This window comes from Arachis ipaensis, chromosome B5 (genome assembly GCF_059453495.1).
Source record: "Arachis ipaensis isolate K30076 ecotype BB chromosome B5, ASM5945349v1, whole genome shotgun sequence".
Classification (NCBI taxonomy): domain Eukaryota; kingdom Viridiplantae; phylum Streptophyta; class Magnoliopsida; order Fabales; family Fabaceae; genus Arachis; species Arachis ipaensis.
This window is the reverse complement of record NC_142440.1, coordinates 118,512,967-118,535,321: the sequence shown is the minus strand read 5'-3', so window position 1 is coordinate 118,535,321 and position 22,355 is coordinate 118,512,967. Positions and strand designations below refer to the sequence as shown.

The 22,355-nt window shown below is 40.2% G+C and overlaps 1 non-coding gene across 1 annotated transcript; it reads right to left on the bottom strand.

Moving 5' to 3' along the window:
* Positions 1 to 20,059: 20,059 nt before the first annotated feature.
* On the bottom strand, positions 20,060 to 20,167 carry LOC148565538 (small nucleolar RNA R71). Its single transcript, XR_015884293.1, has one exon. It is a non-coding gene; the product is annotated as a small nucleolar RNA R71 (small nucleolar RNA).
* Between the last annotated feature and the right edge of the window lie 2,188 nt (positions 20,168 to 22,355).

Genomic DNA, 22,355 nt, shown 5'->3' with positions numbered 1-22,355 from the left:
TAGCATCCTATCAGTAATCAACATCAATAAACAGCAAACAAGATTAATAATCTAACACTTACCACCAAAACCGAAAATTAAACTAACTAACTAACTAATTAATTAACTAACTAATTAATTAACTAACTAACTAAAAGAGATTATGGTTGATATGTGAGCATCTTTCCTATCTTTTTCTAGTGAAATTGCATCCAAATTTACTAAGTTTAATCAAGATTTAAGTATTTTTGAGCCACTATGAATGCTACTTTGAGTTATGTGCAATTTGATTAATTTCAGGTAGCATTCGGATGGATTTGACAGATTTCGTATAGAAGAAAAGGAAGAAAGTGGATGATGTTTGGTGCACAAATCCTCACACCTTCGTACAGCTGTACCAGCAAGTGCACTAGGTCGTCCAAATAATACCTAAGCGACATAGGGTAGATCCCATGAGGATTGTGGTTTGAAGCAAGCTATGGTTATGTTGTAGGTCTTAGTCAGGCAAATCAAGAAGTAGGGTAAACTATTCTTAATTTGTATTGTGAATTGGAGTCAGTAATGGGAATATAGTTGAGGATTGGAGATGCTTTGTCTTTCTGAATTAACTCTAGTATTACTATCTTTTTTGCTTGTGAGTGATTTCTTCAATGGCAGGCTTTATGTGATCAACGCCTTTATTGAGAGGTCGTCAATACTCCTCCAGATCTGAACCCCAGGGTTAGTGTGGATCCAGTCTGATTGAGGGTGAAGCTTGTACAGTCCATTCTCCTTAATGATCCTACTCAAAGTGCCACATACAAGGTCGGATCTTCTAGATCGGAGAATGCTATATCTTTGGGTTCTAGCCTCTACCACAGAGACTCTAATCTTCCCAGAAATCGGCTGAACTGGTGTCTCGAAGAGTCCCCAACAAAGTCGTAGATTAGCCATCTGAGGGATGTATAATCAACTTGGTAGTTCGATGCTTTCCACTGAAGTATTCACACGAACCCAAGTAGACATAGGTGTTTGTCAGGCACGTTTGTCTTTGAATGATGAATAGAGCTGATTGTCACTGATCATCCTATTCACCATGTTGAAGAATGAGTATACATCTTAGAATTAATCAAACACGTATCGAAGAGAAATAGTAATACTTTTATTAATTTATAGGACTTAGCAGGGCTCCTCCCCTCAACCTAAGAGGTTTAGAAACTCATACTGAAAAGAAATACAAAGTGAAAAAACGAAAATATGCTTAATGATGGGCAAAGATCCTTAACAAAGTGTGATCTTCTACTTTAAATACTAAACTAATGACTAGTAAGGGTAAAATTGTAACACCCTAATAATCATAAGCCTTACCTCGCGTCGTAAAGTAAAGGTTAATCAGAGGTTACGACAAGTCTAAAGCTTATACATATAATATATAGAAAGAATTAATATAGTCTGGAAGCTCGATGAAGGATATAGCTCAAAAATAGGATTTGAAAAGCTCAAAACGTACATACAAAACTACTAGCTTAATGCATAAGAAAGAGATACAATATAAACAAAAATAAGAGTATAATAACATAAGGATCTAGCCACGGCTCGTGGAGTTTAAGTTGGCTAGCTATATATAGACCATAAAGAATTCTGATAGTTAAAAATAGCTTATACAAGTTTTTCTCTCAAAATGAGCCTCTAGGCAAAAGTAAAATACAAAAGATGAGAGATAAATACAAAATATGCAAAAAGACTCCATAACAGATAGAGATCCTCCGATCTGTCACCACCAAAGCAACTCACCGAGGTGGGTTGGGACCTGCATCTGAGAAACAACAACAGAAATATGGTATAAAAACCGGAGGTCCTCAGTATGGTAATAGTGCCCAGTGATGTAAGATATAAGACCCCGGGACACCAGAGGCAATCCTAGAACTTCATATCCATCACAAGGTTCATCGTAAAGCATAACTAAAATAGTTTAAAACTAGAACATAATAGAAGGGGTAGTGTATCTTAAAGGATTTTCTAGTTTAACAATTCTCCGCTGTCCCACAGCCTTCACCAACCTATCCTCCATGCGATCCCATTGCCACCGCCTTCCGAACCTCCTTATTCCTAGTAGAAAGCACAATTAATTACAATGCAAGTAAAACACAAGTATAGAATAATATATGGCAAGTAATTCAAGTAGGAAATTAGGCATGTTATACAATTAGGCAAGCAATTATAAGTCGGCAAAGCAAATAAACAGATAGAAGATGCATATGATGAATGCCTGTCCTATTGGCTGTGATATCACATTGTCAGTTCAACTGCCAACCCGACACATCCCCTCGGGATGGTGCCTTTCAGTCACGAATACAATGGGTACCCCTAGGGATATCGTGCCCTGGCCCACGGTCCAGGGATATAATGCCCGCGCACACTCTTGTGATTCCGAAAGGATACGAAAGGGATACTCTGCCACAGACCTCACATCTCAACGTAAGCGGGACTAACCACTGCTCTTATTCCGCTGCCGCGACCTCGACAGGCGGGATCCAACCGCTGTCCCTGCCAGGCGCATAGCATCTCATAATTTCTCAGCATAAAGAGTAATTCAGTGGTTCCCAGAAAACATTTTTTTCAGTATATCATATATCCATCATCCCATTCCGAGTCCTCGACTTATCTCAATCACTATCAAATCAACATTTTCATTCTGAACTCATTAGTTCTTCGGTTCTCAATCCATATACCATTCTTCCCTCTCACTCTACCAAACCCATCCTCAGCATACCAGAGACCTAAGTCTCCGTTCTCTAACTTTTCAAAATAATACCAAATTAAATCTCTTAGGACCTTTCCCATGTTTTAATAATGAAAATAAGCCAAAGAGTCTTAAAATGGTGTCACAGAAGAGTACAACCTTGTTGGGAAGGTGAAACAGTTAAAAAAAGAATTTAGTTTGAGAAACAGGGCATGTGCGTACGCACAGGGGTGTGCCTGCGCACGCCCAGGAGGATTTTCAAGATGTGTGCGTATGCATAGAGGTGTGCGTACGCACAAGTGCAAAATTTTCTAGACTCTGTCCGCTCGCACAAGGTGTGCGAACGCCCTCAACAGAGTGCACCTTCCAACGCGCGCACAGGTTGTGCTAGCACTCTCAACCGAAGGCCTTCCCCTGCGTGCATACTAACGTGGCGGAAATTGGCGAGTTAAGAAATTATTATAAGAGATACGTTGCAAGTATAGTTCTTAACCAACCAAAAATCTACTTATCAATTTAGAAGAGTTGTCACAAAATTAGAATTAAAATACTGGGAGTATGAATCCCAGGTCGTCTCCCAACGAATTTCAGAAAGATGTGCTATTTTATTAATCAGGTGTTTTTCAAAAGGGTTTGAATTTGATAGACAGGAAATTAAATCAGAGAATTTGTGTAATTTAAATAAAAACCTTGACCGGGAGTAGATTAGTCGGAAATCCTACCCTTGTTGGAGTTCTCCCAAGATCAATTGATAATTGAAGATTGTCTGCTCAGTTATCCTTTACCAGGTAAAGGAAAGTCAAGCAAGTTGGAAGTCAGCTTCTATTCACAAGTTCTAATCCTCTCCCTTGGGAAGGACTAATGTCAGTGATTAGAGGGCGACCTAACGCTAAACCCAATTATAATTTTACTCTTGAGCATTCCAACTCAAGGTTCTCCTTTCAACCAACTCCCAATTAAGTTATGGAACTACTCGCTCATTATGAATGTAAAATTCACGAAATAAGAAAGGAAAATAAAGAAAGACATGATAAATAATAATCAAAAGGATCAATAAAAAAATAAAAATAATTCTTGTATTAATAAATTCTAAAAATAATCCAATAGTAACTCTGAATAAATTAAGGATATGAAAGAGTAAGTAACAAGTAAGGAAACAAACTAGAATGATGAAGTCTTGACGGAGGTAATAACTCTTCTCAATATCCCAATCCAAAAAGCAATAAAATCAAAAATCCTAAGAACTATGAATGTGTAGTGAGAAAACCTAGAGGAGGAGTAAATTCAGATCTAAAAACTAAAATTATGCGGAATGAATGTCGTTCTTGGTCTCTGCATGTTCCCTGGCTTTAATTTGCTTTTCTGGGCCAAAAATTGGGTCAAAACAGGGCCCAAAATTGCCACCAGTGAATTCTGCAAATTCTGCAGATCGCGCACATCACGCGATCGCGTCATCCACACATTCGTGTCATCCAGCGTTTTGCCTTGCCATGCGTGCGCGTCGTCCATGCATTCGCGTCACTTGTGCAGTTTCCAATCCATGTATTCGCGTCAGGCATGCGAGCGCGTCACTGCAATTTCCTCTAATTCGTGCGGTCGCGTGAGCCATGCGTCCGCGTCGCTTCTCGCTGGTCATCTCCTCAATTTCTTGTGTTCCTTCCATTTTTGCAAGCCTCCTTTCCAATCTCCAAGTCATTCATGCCCTATAAAGCCTGAAACACTTAACACACAGATCACGGCATCGAATGGAATAAAGGAGAATTAAAATACATAATTAAAAGTCTCTAGGAAGCAAGTTTTCAACCATGGAGTAATTTTGGGAAGGAATTGTAAATACATGCTAATTTAATGAATAAGTGGGTAAAGATTTGATAAAACCAGACAATTAAACACAATATAAATCATAAAATAATGGTTTATCAACCTCCCCACACTTAGACATTAGCATGTCCTCATGCTTAGTTGAAGGAGATAAAATAAATGAGCAGGAACATGTAAAACTCATGTTATGCAATGCAACCTATACATATGAATGCAACTATATGATTTTTGTCCACTTGGTTAAAAGTAAATAAGCTCTTCAAGACAATCACAAATCAAATTCCACTAATTCAATTCTTATATAGTAACAATAGATAAAAATGCAAGAAGGTAGCTCATGAAAGCAGGGAACATAGAATTTAAGCATTGAACCCTCACTGATGATGTATGTACGCTCTAATCTCTCTAGTGTATAGGGTAATCACTCTATCCTTCTCTAATCATACTTTCTAATTTTTTTGTTCTTCACCTAACCAATCAACAACATTTAATGTACCAATGCAAACATCATGAGGTCTTTTCAAGGTTGTAATGGGGCCAAGGTAAGGGTAAGGGTACATATATGGCTAAGTAAGCTTATAAATTGAATCTTTAATTAACCCAAGCTTTCACCTAACACACATATATATATTCTATATAACTTAAATTTCATACTTAGCTACCTAAAATTTCCATTTCACATTCCTTACTCATGTATCAACTTTTATTTTAATTTTATCATATATGCATTGATCCTTGAATTTTAACTTAGCATTGGGGTAATTTTGTCCCCTTATTTATTTATTGAATATTTTTGGATTTTTTTTAACATAAACACAGCTTATCAATGCACATAGAATTTTAATTTTTCTTTTATAGTTTCACATGAGTAGGTACCCAAATTCCCATTATATTATCATGAAACATTCCCTTGTTATCTTTTGTTCCCACAATCTTCCCATACTCAATTAACACACAATTCTATCTCAAGCTAACCAAAGATTCAATTGGGATATATAAATGTTTTTTCGCTTAAGGCTAGTGATGTGGTAAAATAAAGAACAAATGGGATTTAAAGGCTCAAAGTGGCTAACAAAAGGTAATTGAAAGGGTAGGCTTATTTGGGATAAGTGAGCTAAACAAATAATGGCCTCAATCATATGCAAGCATATAAATATATTAACCATTGGACATATAAGATGAAACAAAATATAGATTACAATCATAGAGAAGTAAACACACAAGAATAAAATAATTATGGTTAAATAATGTAACCATGTATTTAGGCTCAAAGTCTCACAGGTTGTGTGTTCTTTAGCTCAAAAACCATGTTCCAAATACAACTTCAAGCAAATTTAACATAAAAATTTTGATTAAAATTAGTGAAATTTTGTTCTAAAAATAGAGTCTTAGAAGAAACTTATTATCTTTTCAATCAAGTAGAACATGCATGCAACTAACCTATTACTATGCAATTTATCCTATTCTACAAAAGAAAAACTAACTAAATATCTTATTTTATTGGTGTTACGTAAGATAAATTACCTCCGAAAGTCAGGTACTGACCGACCTCCCCCACACTTAAGGATTTGCACCGTCTTCGGTGCCATCTGTCAGGAACGAAGGTGGGTTGGTAGCAGTATCTCCACAGTCAGGACCATCATGGCTCCCTGTGCTGGTAAATGAAGTGGAGTCCGGGGTGTCTGGGTCTTTGTATTTTCCCATAAGTAGCTCCTTGAGGTATGTAAATCGGCGCTTGTTACGGCGCTCTCTTAGCTTTGCTTTGTGTTCCTGCCGATCCAACCTCTCAAGTATCTGATGGAGCAGTTGGTTTGTTGTAGGTGCTTGTGGTGTTGAAGGAGGAATGTCTTCAGCCGGTTCAGTAGGCTAGCTTGTAGTGGCTGCTGGAAGTCTGATATATTTTTCGTTAGGGACGTACTGATCATCCCGTGGGAGCATGGCTTTGGTGTCTCTAGCTCTGTAGGAGACTCCGGCTGCTGAGACGAGATCTGAAACCAATGTAGAAAAAGGTAAGTTGCCCGCAATTTATACGTGTCCCATAGCATTCCGGATGTATCTTGGTAGGTTCAGAGGCTGGTCTGTAAGGATGCACCATAGTAGAACGGCCATGTCTGCAGTGAAGGAGGACTCGTGGGTGCTCAGAAAGACGTAATGGGACATAATCTGTGCCCACACGCGAGCCTCCAAGGTAAGTGCAGAAGCAAATATTCTCTTAGGTCAGGAACGATGGTATCTGTAGATCTATCTACTGCCAGGTAGTGCGATAACTCTGAGAACAACGTCCCAATCAAATTGGTACATCTGGCGCTTGAGTGCGGCCTCTTGAAATGCGTCCAGTCCTTCTGGAGTAAGGGGAAGATCTAAAGCTCGCTGAATGGCCTCTTCTGTAATGGGGACTTGCTTCTGTCGGACATAGACAGACTGCAGAAAGTGAGAGAGAGAGTAGAAAGTAGAAAGTGAGAAAGAGGGAAGAAGGAAGAAAGGGGAAGAAAGAAATAAGAAGGGAAAAGAAAAAGTAGGATTTGGGGAAGAGAAAGATAAGATATTTTGGCAGATTAGGATAAGCTGTGCGGTGCAAGCGACGCGGACGCGTGGGATACGCATTTATGTGGATGGCGCTTATATGAATCAACGCGGTCGCGTCGGTCACGCGGACGCGTGACTCGTTCGGTGCTACTGGCGCGAGGGCAGCCTCGCGCTCGCACAACTTTCTGTTCGAAACTCATTGTTGCCAAATTCCAGGGTGACGCGTTCGCGTGGTGGATGCGATCGCGTGGGTGGCCAATATTGGAATACGACGCGGACGCGTGGGGCACGCGTTCGCGTGGTAAGGCTTGTGCGTCTAGCGCCAGTCCAGCCCCACTCCAGCACAACTTTCGGCCATGCACGCTTTCTTACGTCGATTTTCAGGTCACGCGTCCGCGTGGGTGACGTGGACGCGTGAGAGGCATTTTTCCCACATGACGCGGTTGCATGGATCAATCTGTGCCTAAGGTACGCCTCCAGCCACGCTCTCGTGTGACTTTCTGTTCGATTTATTTTTCTTTCTTACTCAACTACGACGCGGACGCGTCGGCGATGCTGTCGCGTCGCGTGCCCTTTTTTTTATGCAATATGCAAATGAAGATGTAAACTATAGGCACTAGTACTGAGAAGAGTTATTGAGAAAGGAAATAAAGAAATAAAAGAAAGAAACGATCATACCACGGTGGGTTGTCTCCCACCCAGCACTTTGCTTTAACGTCCTTAAGTTGGATGCTCCACTAGCTCAGTCTTCTGCTGTGGGTGGATCCTCCAAGAGGAAGACTTCTAACTCCTTGTTTTTCGTCGCCTTCTCACTATGATATAGCTTTAAGCGATGTCCATTAACTTTGATGAATTCAGAGCCCGAAGGATGACTTAGGTGGAAAACTCCGTATGGCTCGGCCTTCTCTACTCTATATGGACCTTCCCATCTTGATCTCAACTTGCCTGGCATGAGCCTCAGTCTAGAGTTGTAAAGGAGGACAAAGCCCCTAGGTTGGAACTCTCTCCTCTTGATGTGCTTATCATGCACAACCTTCATCTTTTCCTTGTACAGCCTTGAGTTCTCATAAGCTTCTAGGCGCAGGCTCTCTAATTCTTGCAGTTGCAATTTCCTCTCAGTTCTGGCCTTCTCAAAATCCATATTGCACTCCTTTACTGCCCAAAAGGCTTTGTGCTCTACCTCAACTGGGAGGTGACAGACTTTTCCATAAACTAAGCGGAAGGGACTCATCCCAATGGGTGTCTTGTAAGCCGTTCTGTATGCCCAGAGTGCATCTTGTAGCCTGGTGCTCTAGTCTCTTCTATGAGGTTTGACTATCTTCTGTAATATACTCTTTATCTCTCTGTTAGACACCTCAGCTTGCCCATTAGTCTGGGGATGGTAGGCTGTTGCCACTTTATGAACTATCCCATGCTTCTTCAGTAATCCTGTTAGTCTCCTATTACAGAAATGGGTTCCTTGATCGCTCACGATTGCTCGTGGTGATCCAAAGCAACAAATAATATGGGTTCTAACAAAGGAAACAACAGTGTTAGCATCATCAGTGCGGGTAGGAATTGCTTCCAACCATTTAGAAACGTAATCTACAGCTAACAATATATAAAAATAACCATTAGAATGTGGAAATGGACCCATGAAGTCAATGCCCCAAACATAAAAAATTTCACAGAAAATCATAGTCTGTTGAGGCATCTCATCCCTCTTGGATATATTACCAAACCTTTGGCATGGGGAACAAGATTTACAAAATTCAGCAGCGTCTTTAAAAAGAGTAGGCCACCAGAATCCACAGTCTAAAATTTTTCTAGCTGTTCTTTGAGGGCCAAAATGTCCTCCACTCTCAGATGAGTGGCAGGCCTCTAAAATGGACTGGAATTCTGATTGAGGCACACACCGTCTAATTACCTGGTCAGTGCCACATCTCCATAAATATGGGTCATCCTATATATAATATTTGGACTCGCTTTTCAGCTTGTCTCTTTGATGCTTAGTAAAGTTTGGAGGAAAAGTGCGGCTAACTAGATAATTAGCTACAGGCGCATACCAAGGGACTACTTCAGACACTGCTTGTAAGTTGTCAAATGGGAAATTATCATTTATAGGAGTGGAGGTATCCTTAATGTGCTCAAGGCGACTCAAGTGGTCTGCCACTAGATTCTGGTTACCACTCCTGTCCTTAATTTCTAAATCAAATTCTTGTAGTAGCAGTATCCAATGTATAAGCCTTGGTTTGGACTCCTTTTTAGCTAATAAATACTTTAGAGCTGCGTGGTCTGAGTACACTACTACTTTAGCACCAAGTAAATAGGCTCGGAATTTATCCAAAGCAAAAAAATAGCCAGAAGCTCTTTCTCAATAGTAGTGTAATTAGACTGAGCAGTGTCTAAAGTCTTAGACGCATAAGCAATTACAAAAGGATCCTTACCTTCATGCTGAGCCAGCGCTGCTCTTACTGCATGGTTTGAAGCATCGCACATGATTTCAAATGGCTGGCTCCAGTCTGGTCCTCTTACAATTGGAGCTTGAGTTAGGGCGGTCTTCAGCTTATCAAATGCTTGTTTGCAATCCTCACTGAACTCGAACTCAATATCTTTCTGCAGTAGTCTGGATAAGGGTAGTGCTACCTTACTAAAGTCCTTAATGAATCTCTGGTAAAAACCTGCATGGCCAAGGAACGAACAGACTTCCCTCACAGAGGAAGGGTAAGGTAAACTAGAAATAACATCCACCTTTGCTGGATCTACAAAAATGCCAATATGAGACACAACATGTCCTAGTACAATCCCTTGTTTTATCATAAAGTGACATTTTTCAAAATTCAATACAAGGTTCGTACTGACACATCTATCTAATACTCTAGATAAACTATCCAAGCAAAGGCTAAATGAATCACCATAAACACTAAAATCATCCATAAAAACCTCCATACAGTTCTCAATAAGGTCAGAGAAAAGACTCATCATGCACCTTTGGAAAGTAGCTGGTGCATTGCACAAGCCAAAGGGCATTCTCTTATAAGCATAAGTGCCAAAAGAACATGTAAAAGTAGTCTTTTCCTGATCTTCAGAAGCTATATGGATTTGAAAATAGCCTGTATAACCATCTAAAAAATAATAATGGGATTTACCTGACAGGCGATCAAGCATCTGATCAATGAATGGCAAGGGGTAATGATCCTTGCGAGTGGCTTGGTTGAGACGCCTATAGTCAATGAAAACTCTCCATGAATTTTGCACTCTAGTTGTCAGAAGCTCTCCATGCTCATTTTTTACTGTTGTGATTCCAGACTTCTTGGGCACCACTTGTACTGGACTAACCCATTCGCTATCTGAGATGGGGTAAATGATATCTGCTTCAAGTAACCTGGTCACTTCTTTCTTGACAACTTCTAAGATGGTGGGATTCAGTCTTCTCTAAGGTTGACGAACGGGCTTTTCTCCCTCTTCTAGGAATATTCTGTTCTCACAAATTTGAAGGATGATGCCTACTATATCCGCCAGGCTCCATCCAATTGCTTTCTTGTATTTTCTCAGCACATTGAGTAGCTGTTCTTCTTGTTGAGAAGTGAGTTCCCTTGCAATGATAACTGGAAACTTCTGCTTGTCCTTAAGGTAAGCATACTTGAGGTGTGGAGGGAGGGGCTTTAATTTCAATTTCTGCTCATGGCCAGGCTCTAGATCATCCAGAGCTGGTGATAATGGCAAAGTGCCCTCATTGTCCTCTGAAAGTGTCCCCACACTTGGACCTTGTCCTGTGTACTTCTCTTCTAATTCCTCCTGGTGAACTTCAGCCACGGTTTCATCTATGATGTCATACTGGGAGATAGAATGATCATCCAGAGGGTGCTCCAAAGCTCCATTTAAACTGAATTTCACTATTCTGCCATCCATTTCAAAAGAATAAGTTCCGGAAAATGCGTCCAGCTTGAACTTTGAAGTCTTCAGGAATGGTTTTCCAAGCAGGATTGATGATGGCCTTCCTGAGTCATTAGGGGGCATTTCCAGGATATAGAAGTCAATGGGAAATGTGAGCCCCTTAATGCTCACTAATACATCTTCAGCAATTCCAACCATTGTAATAATGCTTTTATCTGCTAACACAAAACGAGCTGCCGACCTTTTTAAAGGAGGGAGCCTCAAAGTATCATATATAGACAAAGACATTATACTAACACATGCTCCTAAATCACACATGCAGTCAGAAAATATCACACCTCCAATAGTACAGTTAACCATACATGGACCTGGATCACTACACTTTTCAGGTATTCCTTCCATTAAAGCAGATATAGAACTACCTAAAGGAATAGTTTCTAATTCATTAATTTTGTCTTTATGTATACATAAATCTTTTAGAAACTTTGTGTATTTAGGTACCTGCTGAATAACATCAAAAAGGGGAACAGTTACCTCAACCTTTTTGAATATTTCTACCATTTGGGGATCAAGTTCCATCAGCTTCCTGGGCTTCCTTGCAATTTGTGGAAATGGAATAGGAAGGGCATTTACTGCAGCGTCTGCATCCTTTGGTGCTTCTTTCTGTGGTTGAGCTTCTTCTTCTTCAACCATATCTTGTATGTCCTCTTCCTCTTCAGCATCCTCTACTTCCACCACCTATTCAGCTGAGGCGTGTTCTGATGGGATTGGCTCCTCCTGTTTCCTCTCTTGCAGTGTGGTTCCGGACCTTAGGGTGATGGCATTGATGCCACCCTTTGGATTGGGTAAGGGTTGAGAAGGAATTCCACTGGAGCTTGCATGTTGAGTGTTTGAGGTATTTGATGATCCCAGCTGAGAGATGAGAGCTTGTATAGCGGATGGTAGACCGTTAAGTGAACTTTCCATGTTCCTTTGTCATTGCGCAATGGATTGAAGCGCCTCGTCACTCGGAGAGGAATTAGATTGAGTGATCTGTGGAACTTGTTGTTGGTTGTGCTGTGCTCCTTGGGATTGCCTCAGGTGAGGTGCTCTGTAAGGCTGGTTCTGGTTCTGCTGCCTGTTGTTGTTATTATTCCACCTCTGATTTCCTTGATTGTCTCTGCCTCTTCTGTTATTGTTGTCCCTCCAACTCTGGTTAGAATTATCTCTCCAACCTTGGATGGAATTGTCCTGCCATCCATGGTTGTAGCTGCCACCTTGATTGTATCCTTGGTTGGGATGGTCATAGAAGTTATGAGTGGCTGCCACAGTGTTGTCTTCCTGCTGGAGCTACGGACATTCATCAGTATAGTGGCTATAATCAGCACATATCTCGCACACTCTCTGTGGGACTAACTGTTGGCTTTCTGCGCTTGTTGTTGATTCAACTGCATCTGCTTCAGTAAGTTGGTCATTTCACATATACTCTGAGTCAGAGCAGTAGTCTCTTTGCTAGAAGATACCTCTGCAACAGCTTTTGACCGGCTTTATTTCTGCCTGTGATTCCAAGTAGATTCAGCTAAGTCGCTGATCAATTGCCATGCCTCATCAGTGGTCTTGTACTTTTTCATAGACCCATTGCTAGCACTTTTCAATGTGGTCTTATCTTGAGGCCTCATGCCCTGTGTGACGTAGCTGAGCAATACTATCTTGTCAATCATATGGTGGGGGCATGCTTCCAGAAGATTGTTGAAGCGCTCCCAGTATTCGTAGAGAGTCTCGGACTCGTCCTGAACAATCATGGAAATGGCTTTCCTCAGTTTATCAGTAACTTCAGCTGGAAAGAATTTTTCCAAAAATTCTCTTCTAAGCGTATCCCAGTCAGAAACAGTTACTGCGGGTTGAGTGTAGTACCACTCTCTCGCCTTTCCCTCAAGAGAGAACGGGAATGCTTTTAACATAATAGAAGTTTCATCTGCACCATCACGCCTGACAGTAGAATAGGCTGCTTGGAAATTCCTAAGGTTTTTGATAGGCTCTTGAGCAGGTAAGCCATGAAACTTAGGCATCAAGTTGAGTAGTGTAGTCTTTATTTCAAAATCTGTAGCCACTGCTGGGTGATGCGCTTGAAACGGTTGCATTGTAAAATCAGGGGCTCCAGCCTCCTGGATCGTAACTCTCCTAGGTGCTGCCATGTCACCTGCACGTAAATCAACCGAATCAGTAGAAAGGGAGCTTGTTTCTTCCTTACGTGACGTTTTAGATTCGCCCTCGGGGAGGACTAGCCGACGCCGAGCTTCCCTTATACGTGAAATAGTTCTTTCAATCTCAGGATCAAATACTGGCAAGCTTGGATCAAGAAGTGAATGCGTCATTTAACGAAAGAAACATGCAGCTCATAGTAGCAAAAATAATATAAAATGCAAATAAATAAATTCCAATCAATAACTTAGCACTCTATTGTAACTCCCCGGCAACGGCACCAAAAATTGACGTGGCGGAAATTGGCGAGTTAAGAAATTATTATAAGAGATATGTTGCAAGGATAGTTCTTAACCAACCAAAAATCTACTTATCAATTTAGAAGGGTTGTCACAAAATTAGAACTAAAATACTGAGAGTATGAATCCCAGGTCGTCTCCCAACGAGTTGCAGAAAGATGTGCTATTCTATTAATCAGGTGTTTTCCAAAAGGGTTTGAATTTGATAGACAGGAAATTAAATCAGAGAATTTGTGTAATTTAAATAAAAACCATGACCGGGAGTAGATTAGTCGGAAATCCTATCCTTGTTGGAGTTCTCCCAAGATCAATTGATAATTTAAGGTTGTCTGCTCAGTTATCCTTTACCAGATAAAGGAAAGTCAAGCAAGTTGGAAGTCAGTTTCTATTCACAAGTTCTAATCCTCTCCCTTGGGAAGGAATAGTGTCAGTGATTAGAGGGCGACCCAACGCTAAACCCAATTATAATTTTACTCTTGAGCATTCCAACTCAAGGTTCTCCTTTCAACCAACTCCCAATCAAGTATTGGAACTACTCGCTCATTATGAATGTAGAATTCACAAAATAAGAAAGGGAAATAAAGAAAGTCATGATAATAATAATCAAAAGGATCAATAAAAAAATAAAAATAATTCTTGTATTAATAAATTCTAAAAATAATCCAATAGTAACTCTGAATAAATTAAAGATCTGATAGAGTAAGTAACAAGTAAGGAAACAAACTAGAATGATGAAGTCTTGACGGAGGTAATAACTCTTCTCAATATCCCAATCCAAAAAGCAATAAAATAAAAAATCCTAAGAACTATGAATGTGTAGAGAGAAAACCTAGAGGAGGAGTAAATTCAGATCTAAAAACTAAAATTATGCGGAATGAATGTCGTTCTTGGTCTTTGCATGTTCCCTGGCTCTAACCTGCTTTTTTGGGTCAAACAGGGCCCACAATCGCCCCAGTGAATTCTGCAAATTTTGCAGATCGCGCACGTCACGCGATCACGTCATCCACGCGTTCGCGTCATCCAGCGTTTTGCCTTGCCACGCGTGCACGTCATCCACGCATTCGCGTCTCTTGTGCAGTTTCCAATCCAAGCGTTTGCGTCAGGCACGCGAGCGCGTCACTACAATTTCCTCTAATTCGCGCGGTCGCGTGAGCCATGCGTCCGCGTCGCTTCTCGCTGGTCATCTCCTCAATTTCTTCTCTTCCTTCCATTTTTGCAAGCCTCCTTTCCAATCTCCAAGTCATTCATGCCCTATAAAGCCTGAAACACTTAACACACAGATCACGGTATCGAATGGAATAAAGGAGAATTAAAATACATAATTAAAAGTCTCTAGGAAGAAAGTTTTCAACCATGGAGTAATTTTGGGAAGGAATTGTAAATACATGCTAATTTAATGAATAAGTGGGTAAAGATTTGATAAAACCACACAATTAAACACAATATAAACCATAAAATAATGGTTTATCACATACGCACAGGTCTGTGTGTGCGCACAGCGTCCGAAAATCATAGGGGTGTGCGTGTGGTGCACGAAATTGTGATCACATTAATGTAGTACTCTTTGTTATTGTATGGAATCATTATTATGGCTCTTTACTATGTGTGGACACAACTCCGTTCAACTAACCAGCAAGTGTACTGGGTCGTCCAAGTAATAAACCTTACGTGAGTAAGGGTCGATCCCACAGAGATTGTTGGCTTGAAGCAAGCTATGGTCACCTTGTAAATCTCAGTCAGGCGGATTTAAACATGATACTTTATTAGATTAAAATAAACAATAAAAGGGATAGAGATACTTATGTAGATTCATTGGCAGGGATTTCAGATAAGCGAATGGAGATGCTTTTCGTTCCTCTGAACCTCTGCTTTCCTGCTATCTTTATCCAATCAGTCTTACTCCTTTCCATGGCTGGCTGTATGCAAGGGCATCACCGTTGTCAGTGGCTACATCCCCTCCTCTCAGTGAATCATATGCTCACGCACCCTGTCACGGCACGGCTATTCATCTGTCGGTTCTCGATCATGCTGGAATAGGATTCACCCTCCTTTTGCGTCTGTCACTAATGCCCAGCACTCGCGAGTTTGAAGCTCGTCACAGTCATTCAATCATTGAATCCTACTCAGAATACCACAGACAAGGTTTAGACCTTCCGGATTCTCTTGAATGCCGCCATCATTCTAGCTTACGCCACGAAGATTCCTGTTAGGAGATCTAAGAGATATTCATTCTAGCTTATTTCATGTAGAACGGAAGTGTTTGTCAGGCACGTGTTCATAGGAGAGATGGTGATGAGCGTCACACATAATCATCACCTTCATCACGTTCTTGGGTCCGAATGGATATCTTAGAAGCGAAATAAGAAGAATTGAATAGAAAACAGTAGTACTTTGCATTAATCTTTAAGGAACAGCAGAGCTCCACACCTTAATCTATGGAGTGTAGAAACTCTACCGTTGAAAATACATAAGTAAAAGGTCCAGGCATGGCCGAATGGCCAGCCCCTATGGTCTAAGAACAATGCGTTCAAAGATACCTAATACAATAGTAAAAGGTCCTATTTATAATAAACTAGCTACTAGGGTTTACATGAGTAAGTAATTGATGCATAATTCCACTTCCGGGGCCCACTTGGTGTGTGTTTGGGCTGAGCCTGAGTGTTGCACGTGCAGAGGCCATTTGTGGAGTTGAACGCCAGTTTCTGTGCCAGTTTGGGCGTTCAACTCTGGTTTTGGATCCTTATCTGGCGCTGGACGCCAGATTTGGGCAGAAGGCTGGCGTTGAACGCCAGTTTACGTCGTCAATTCTTGGCCAAAGTATGGACTATTATATATTTCTGGAAAGCCCTGGATGTCTACTTTCCAACGCAATTGGAAGCGCACCATTTCGAGTTCTGTAGCTCCATAAAATCCACTTTGAGTGCAAAGAGGTCAGAATCCAACAGCATCAGCAGTCCTTTTTCAACCTCTAAATCTGATTTCTGCTCAAGTCTCTCAATTTCAGCCAGAAAATACCTGAAATCACAGAAAAACACACAAACTCATAGTAAAGTCCAGAAATGTGAATTTAACACAAAATCTATTAAAAACATCCCTAAAAGTAACTAGATCCTACTAAAAACATACTAAAAACAATGTCAAAAAGCGTATAAATTATCCGCCCATCAGCGTGCGCTCAAGGCTGTGCGTGCGCACACAACCCAGAAATCACAAAATTCTGCAACATTGCTGAATTTCAGATTTTGACACCAAACTGTCCACAATCTTATCTTTTTCTACCGAATTCGGATTTCCACAAAATTTAAACCATTTTAAAGCTTGTTCAATTTTCTTTCATTTGGCATAAAATACATTGAATTTTAGGAATGGTAGCTCAAGATATGATGAATGGAAGTTCACCAAAATTCTAGTTTTACCACAAGTTCACAAAGTCTCAATTTTCCAGAATCCTCAACCAAAATCAAACCAAAACCCTTCCTGTTCCGAGGGTTACCTGAAACTGAAGGTCGATCTTGGATGAGATCTGCTGTGGTGGCCGGAACTATCGTGTCCGACTTGTTAACCTTGGTGGTGCTGCTGATCCTTGTTCACCGGAGTGTGGTGGTACCTGCAAGGGACTCCGATGCCTAAGTGATGCCAGGGCATCTTAGGCTAGTTTCACTATCCTTTTTCTTTGTTTTTGATAGGTTTTATGCACTTTCTTGAGCTATAAGTAAGCAATTGGGTTAGAAATTCATTTATGCCTAGATTCATTCAACCATGATTTATTTGATGTAGTTTCATGAGAATTATGGTATAATTACTTGTATGCTAAGAATGATAAGAATTCTCATGACTTTAGCAAGGCTTTGATGCATGTATTGGTTGATGATAGGTGAAAGAAAGCATTGAGGAAGGTTGAAGAATGAGCATGGAAAAGATGGAGAAGAAGCAACATTGGTGGCCAAGTTGGACCACCAACGTTGTCTCAAACGTTGGAAGAGAAAAAGAGCACTACTCTGAAAACACTGTTGATGCTCACGTTTGAGGTAGCGTTGGACATCCAACGTTACCCCCAACGTTGTGACAAAACAATAAATTCTGGAGCTGAAGAATTTTTGAGTGACGCGTACGCGTGAAAAAGCAAAATTTTCATATCCACGCACAAGCGTGAGTCACGCGCACGCGTGGAATGGAAAACTTGACCATCCACGCGTACGCGCGGGTCATGCGTACGCGTCATTACACGAACGTTGGAGTCAAACGTTACCTCAAACGCTAGCATCCATCATCCGCGATGCTCAGCCCATAATTTGGATTTGAAAAACGTGAATCGACGCGTACGCGTCACTGACACGTATGCGTAGATGGGAAAAAGGGCAATTCACACGTAAGCGTGGAGGACGCGCACACGTGAAAATGCCAATGTTGGAGGGAACGTTGGAGGTCCAACGCTGAGGCCAACGTCCGCTGCTTTGTTTTAAAACTGCAAAATGAAATCTCTGCATCCACGCGCACGCGTGAAGCACACATACGCGTGTATGAGCATTTTTGACCCTTTTGCGCGGACGTGCAAAGCACGCGTACGCGTGAATTATAGAACGTTGGCCTTCCAACGTTGAGTCAAATGCCAGTGACAGCAAAATATATGGTTCTCTCTGGTTTTCTTCTGAAAGGCGTTTGAGTCAATGTTGGCCCTCAAACGTTGACTCAAACGTGAAGCATCAGGATTCAAAATTCACACAGATCTCTTCTCAACACCAAGGCAAAACCAATTGGAGCCATTTTCAACCCAATTCCATCAAGGCCAAAAGCCCAATTCAGAGCTTGAAGATCAATGGAAGAAAGTGTATAAATAGCTTAGAATTTAAGTTAGGAGGGGATCCTTTTTACTTTTCTGGGCACTTTTACATTTTATTTTCTGTTTGTTAATTTCCAGAATGTATCTTTCAATTCTAATTTCCATTTTGAGAGCTATGAACAACTAAACCCCTTTCATTGGGTTAGGGAGCTCTGTGTAAATTCAATGGATCAATACTAGTTTTCATTCATCTTCTTCTTTCTTTTCTCTTGATTTTGCTAGAAAGCTTTCGTTCTTCATCAAATTGGATAGTTATCTTGGGAAAGAAGCTATTCATAATCGGATCTCCTCGGAACCTTGGAAGAGGAATGAGGAGATCATGCTAGAAATGCTTTCTCACATTGGATTAGATTGGGGTTTAGATGGATATAGTGACATGTAATCCTACCAACAATTTGATCTATGAATTTGTGTGGTATAATCAGTAACCAAACTTCATCTCTTCCCATGAGCACTTAAATCAAGGAATTGAGCAATTGTTCAAGCTTAGAGAGATTGGTGAGCCAAAGAATTGGGATCCAATCAATTAAGATTGCCAAGGAGATCAATAAATGCATCGATTGCGGAATAGATGAAAATGAATTTGATCCGGAGAATTATACATCTCCTAAACCCAATGATTCCCCCATCTCTGATCTACCCATTCTATTTACATTCTGCTTTTTTAATTTCATGTTAAATCCCATTTCCTTTTTAATTTTTTGAAATTTATGTTCCTGTTCTTTATTTCCAGCAATTTAATTTTCTGTCATTTAATTTCTTGCAATTTAAGTTTCCCGCCAATTTTTACTTTCTGCAATTCCCAATTCAATTCTGATTTCGCTCAACTAGCATAATTCTCCAATTAACACTGCTCAATCTACCAATCCCTGTGGGATTCGACCTCACTCTACAGTGAGTTTTTACTTGACGACAATCCGGTGCACTTGCCAGTAAGAAACTTGTTGAGAGACGGTTTCCGAGCGAATCAAGTTTATAGCGCCGTTGCCGGGGATTGGTTTTGTATTGATAATTACTAAATTGAAGGACAACTAGATTGAGCACTTTACTTTTTCTTTTGATTAATTGAATTTTAATTCCAGTTGTTCAGTTTATTCTATGCAATTTTCTGTTAGTTATTTCTCTTTAATTTTACTTTACTTCTTTACTTTCCAGCAAGCTAACCTACTAACTATTTGATAAATTGCTCTAACCAAGCTAACTATTCTTTGTTTTAGTAGACTCTACACTTGCTGTTTCTTATACTTGTTCATTGTATGATAGGTAGGAGAAAGGAAACTTCAACTTCCTTTGATAGTGAACCAGAAAGAACCTTCCTGAGATTAAGGAGGGAAGCAAGAGGAGAAATACTTTGATATAACCATGGAGGATGATATAGAAAACCATCATGAAGGAGAGGTGAACAATCATGCCAGAAGAGGTGGAGCTAACCCTGCTGGACAAGAGAGGAGAGTTCTTGGATCATACATCAATCCAAATCCAGGAAATTGTGGCAGCAGCATTCAAAGGCCAACTATCCATGCTAATAATTTCGAATTGAAGCCTCAGCTCATAACTCTTGTCCAGAACAACTGTTCTTTCGGAGAAAGTGCACAAGAGGATCCTAATAAGCATCTCACTAAATTTCAAAGGATATGTGACACGGTTAAATCTAATGGTGTTCATCCTGACACCTATAGATTGCTACTGTTTCCATTTTCTTTGAGGGACAAAGCATCAAAATGGCTAGAGTCATTTCCCAAGGAAAGCTTGACCACCTGGGAAGATGTAATGAACAGATTCTTAACAAGGTTCTACCCACCACAAAGAGTAAACAGGCTAAGAACTGAAGTGCAGACATTCAGGCAGCAGGATGGTGATACTCTTTATGAAGCCTGGGAGAGATTCAAAGACTTGACAAAGAAATACCCCCCTGATATGTTTAATGAGTGGGTGCAAATCCACATCTTTTATGAAGGGCTGAATTGTGAATCAAGGAAGGCTGTAGACTCATCTAGAGGCTCCCTAAACAAGAAGAAGACCATTGAAGAGGCCATTGATGTTATAGAGACAGTGGCTGACAATGAGTACTTTTATGCTTCAGATAGGAGCAACAATAGGGGAGTCTTGGAATTAAACCATATGGATGGAATCTTGGCCCAGAACAAGATGATCACCAAGCAACTAGCTGAATAGACCAAGCAAATGGAAAAGAATCAGGCTGCAGCTATCCACACTCAACCATCACCCCAAGAAGAGTTGGAGACAGAAGAAGGAGTTAATTGGGAGGAAGCTAATTACCTTGGAAACTCATTGATAAACCCCATTTTTAGGGTTTATCCTGTGCTTAATCTAGTGGATTTTATCTATTATTCTCACACTTATTCATACAATTTGCATGTTTTACATTTTCCTTCTGATTTTGTGATATGATTGAAAACATGCTTCTTTGGCCTTATATTTGCTAATATTAATCCTCTCTTATTACCATTCGATGCCGTGATATGTGTTTTAAGTGATTTCAGGGATTACAGGGCAGGAATGGCTTAGAGGATGAAAAGGAAGCATGCAAAAGTGGAAGGAATACAAGAAACTGAAGGAACTGCTAAAGCTGTCCAGCCTGACATCTTTGCACTAAATCAGTCATAACTTGAGCTACAGAGGTTGAAATGAGGCGGTTTTAGTTGCGTTGGAAAGCTAACATCTGGGGCTTCGCAACGATATATAATTTGCCATATCTGCCCCGAAGATAGGTGATGCACACGCGTAGATCACGCACACACATGACCTGGCAAAAATCCAATACACGCTCACGCGTGGACGACGCTCATGCATGACTTCGCCACGTGCTGGACGTATCAGAAATCACTGGGGGCGATTTTTAGGCTATTTTTGACCCAATTTTCGGCCCATAAAACACAGATTAGAGGCTATAAAGTAGGAGAATCAATCAATTCATGGAGACAACATTCATAATTTTAGGTTTTAGATGTAGTTTCTAGAGAGAGAGGCTCTCTCTCCTCTCTCTTAGGTTTTAGGATTTAGGATTTCTCTTAGCTTTAGGTTTATCTCTTCTTAATTCCAGGTTCAATGTTCCTTTAATTTAATTTTTCTTCTACTTTCAATTACTCTATTACTTTAGTTTGTTTATTTTCCCAATTTGGTTTATGGATTCCTATGTTTAATTTGATTTTCTATTTAATACAATTCGAGGTATTTCAGATTTATGATTGCTTTCTTCTATTTATGATATAAATAATTTAGATTTTTCCCCCTTTGCTTTGGTTGAGTAATTGGTGACACTTGAGTTATCAAACTCAGCTGTTGATTGAAAATTGGAATTTGCTTATTGATTTGGATCCCTCTAAAGCTAGTCTTTCCACAGGAGTTGACTAGGACTTGAGGAATCAAATTGATTAGTCCACTTGACTTTTCTTTATTTAGTACGGGTTAACTAAGTGGGATCAATAAACAATTCTCATCACACCTAATAAGGAAAACTTGGATGGGATTTCCAGCTCTTATACCTTGCAATGGTTTTCATGATAATTAATTTACTTTCTTGTCAGTTTATTTTTCCTGTTCACTATTCAAAAACCCAAAAATATACCTTTTTCCATAACCAATAATAAATCATACTTCCTTGCAATTCCTTGAGAGACGACCCGAGGTTTAAATACTTTAGTTATCAATTTTATTAGGGGTTTGTTACTTGTGACAACCAAAAATTTTGTACGAAAGGATTCTCTGTTGGTTTAGAAGTTACCCTTACAACGAGACTTTATTTGTGAAAATTCTTTACTAGCAGAAAATTAGTTCGTCACTCATCTAGGTAAGCTAATGATCCATACTCTAAAACCTATAACTTTAGTTGGAGGAACCACCCAAACGTTGGGTGGGGAAACCAACGAAGCCAAGGCCAAGAACACAGACCTCACAATCCAAACCAGTATAACAACTCCACTCACCAAAACTCCAGCCATAAACCATACCAGACCACACAAAACACTTATCCACAGCCACCATACCAAAACCACAACAACCACTCTCAATACCCCAATTCCAACCAACCATCACCACATGATGATGACAGAATGGCAAAACTAGAAGCTATGCTTGCAAACCTTAACAA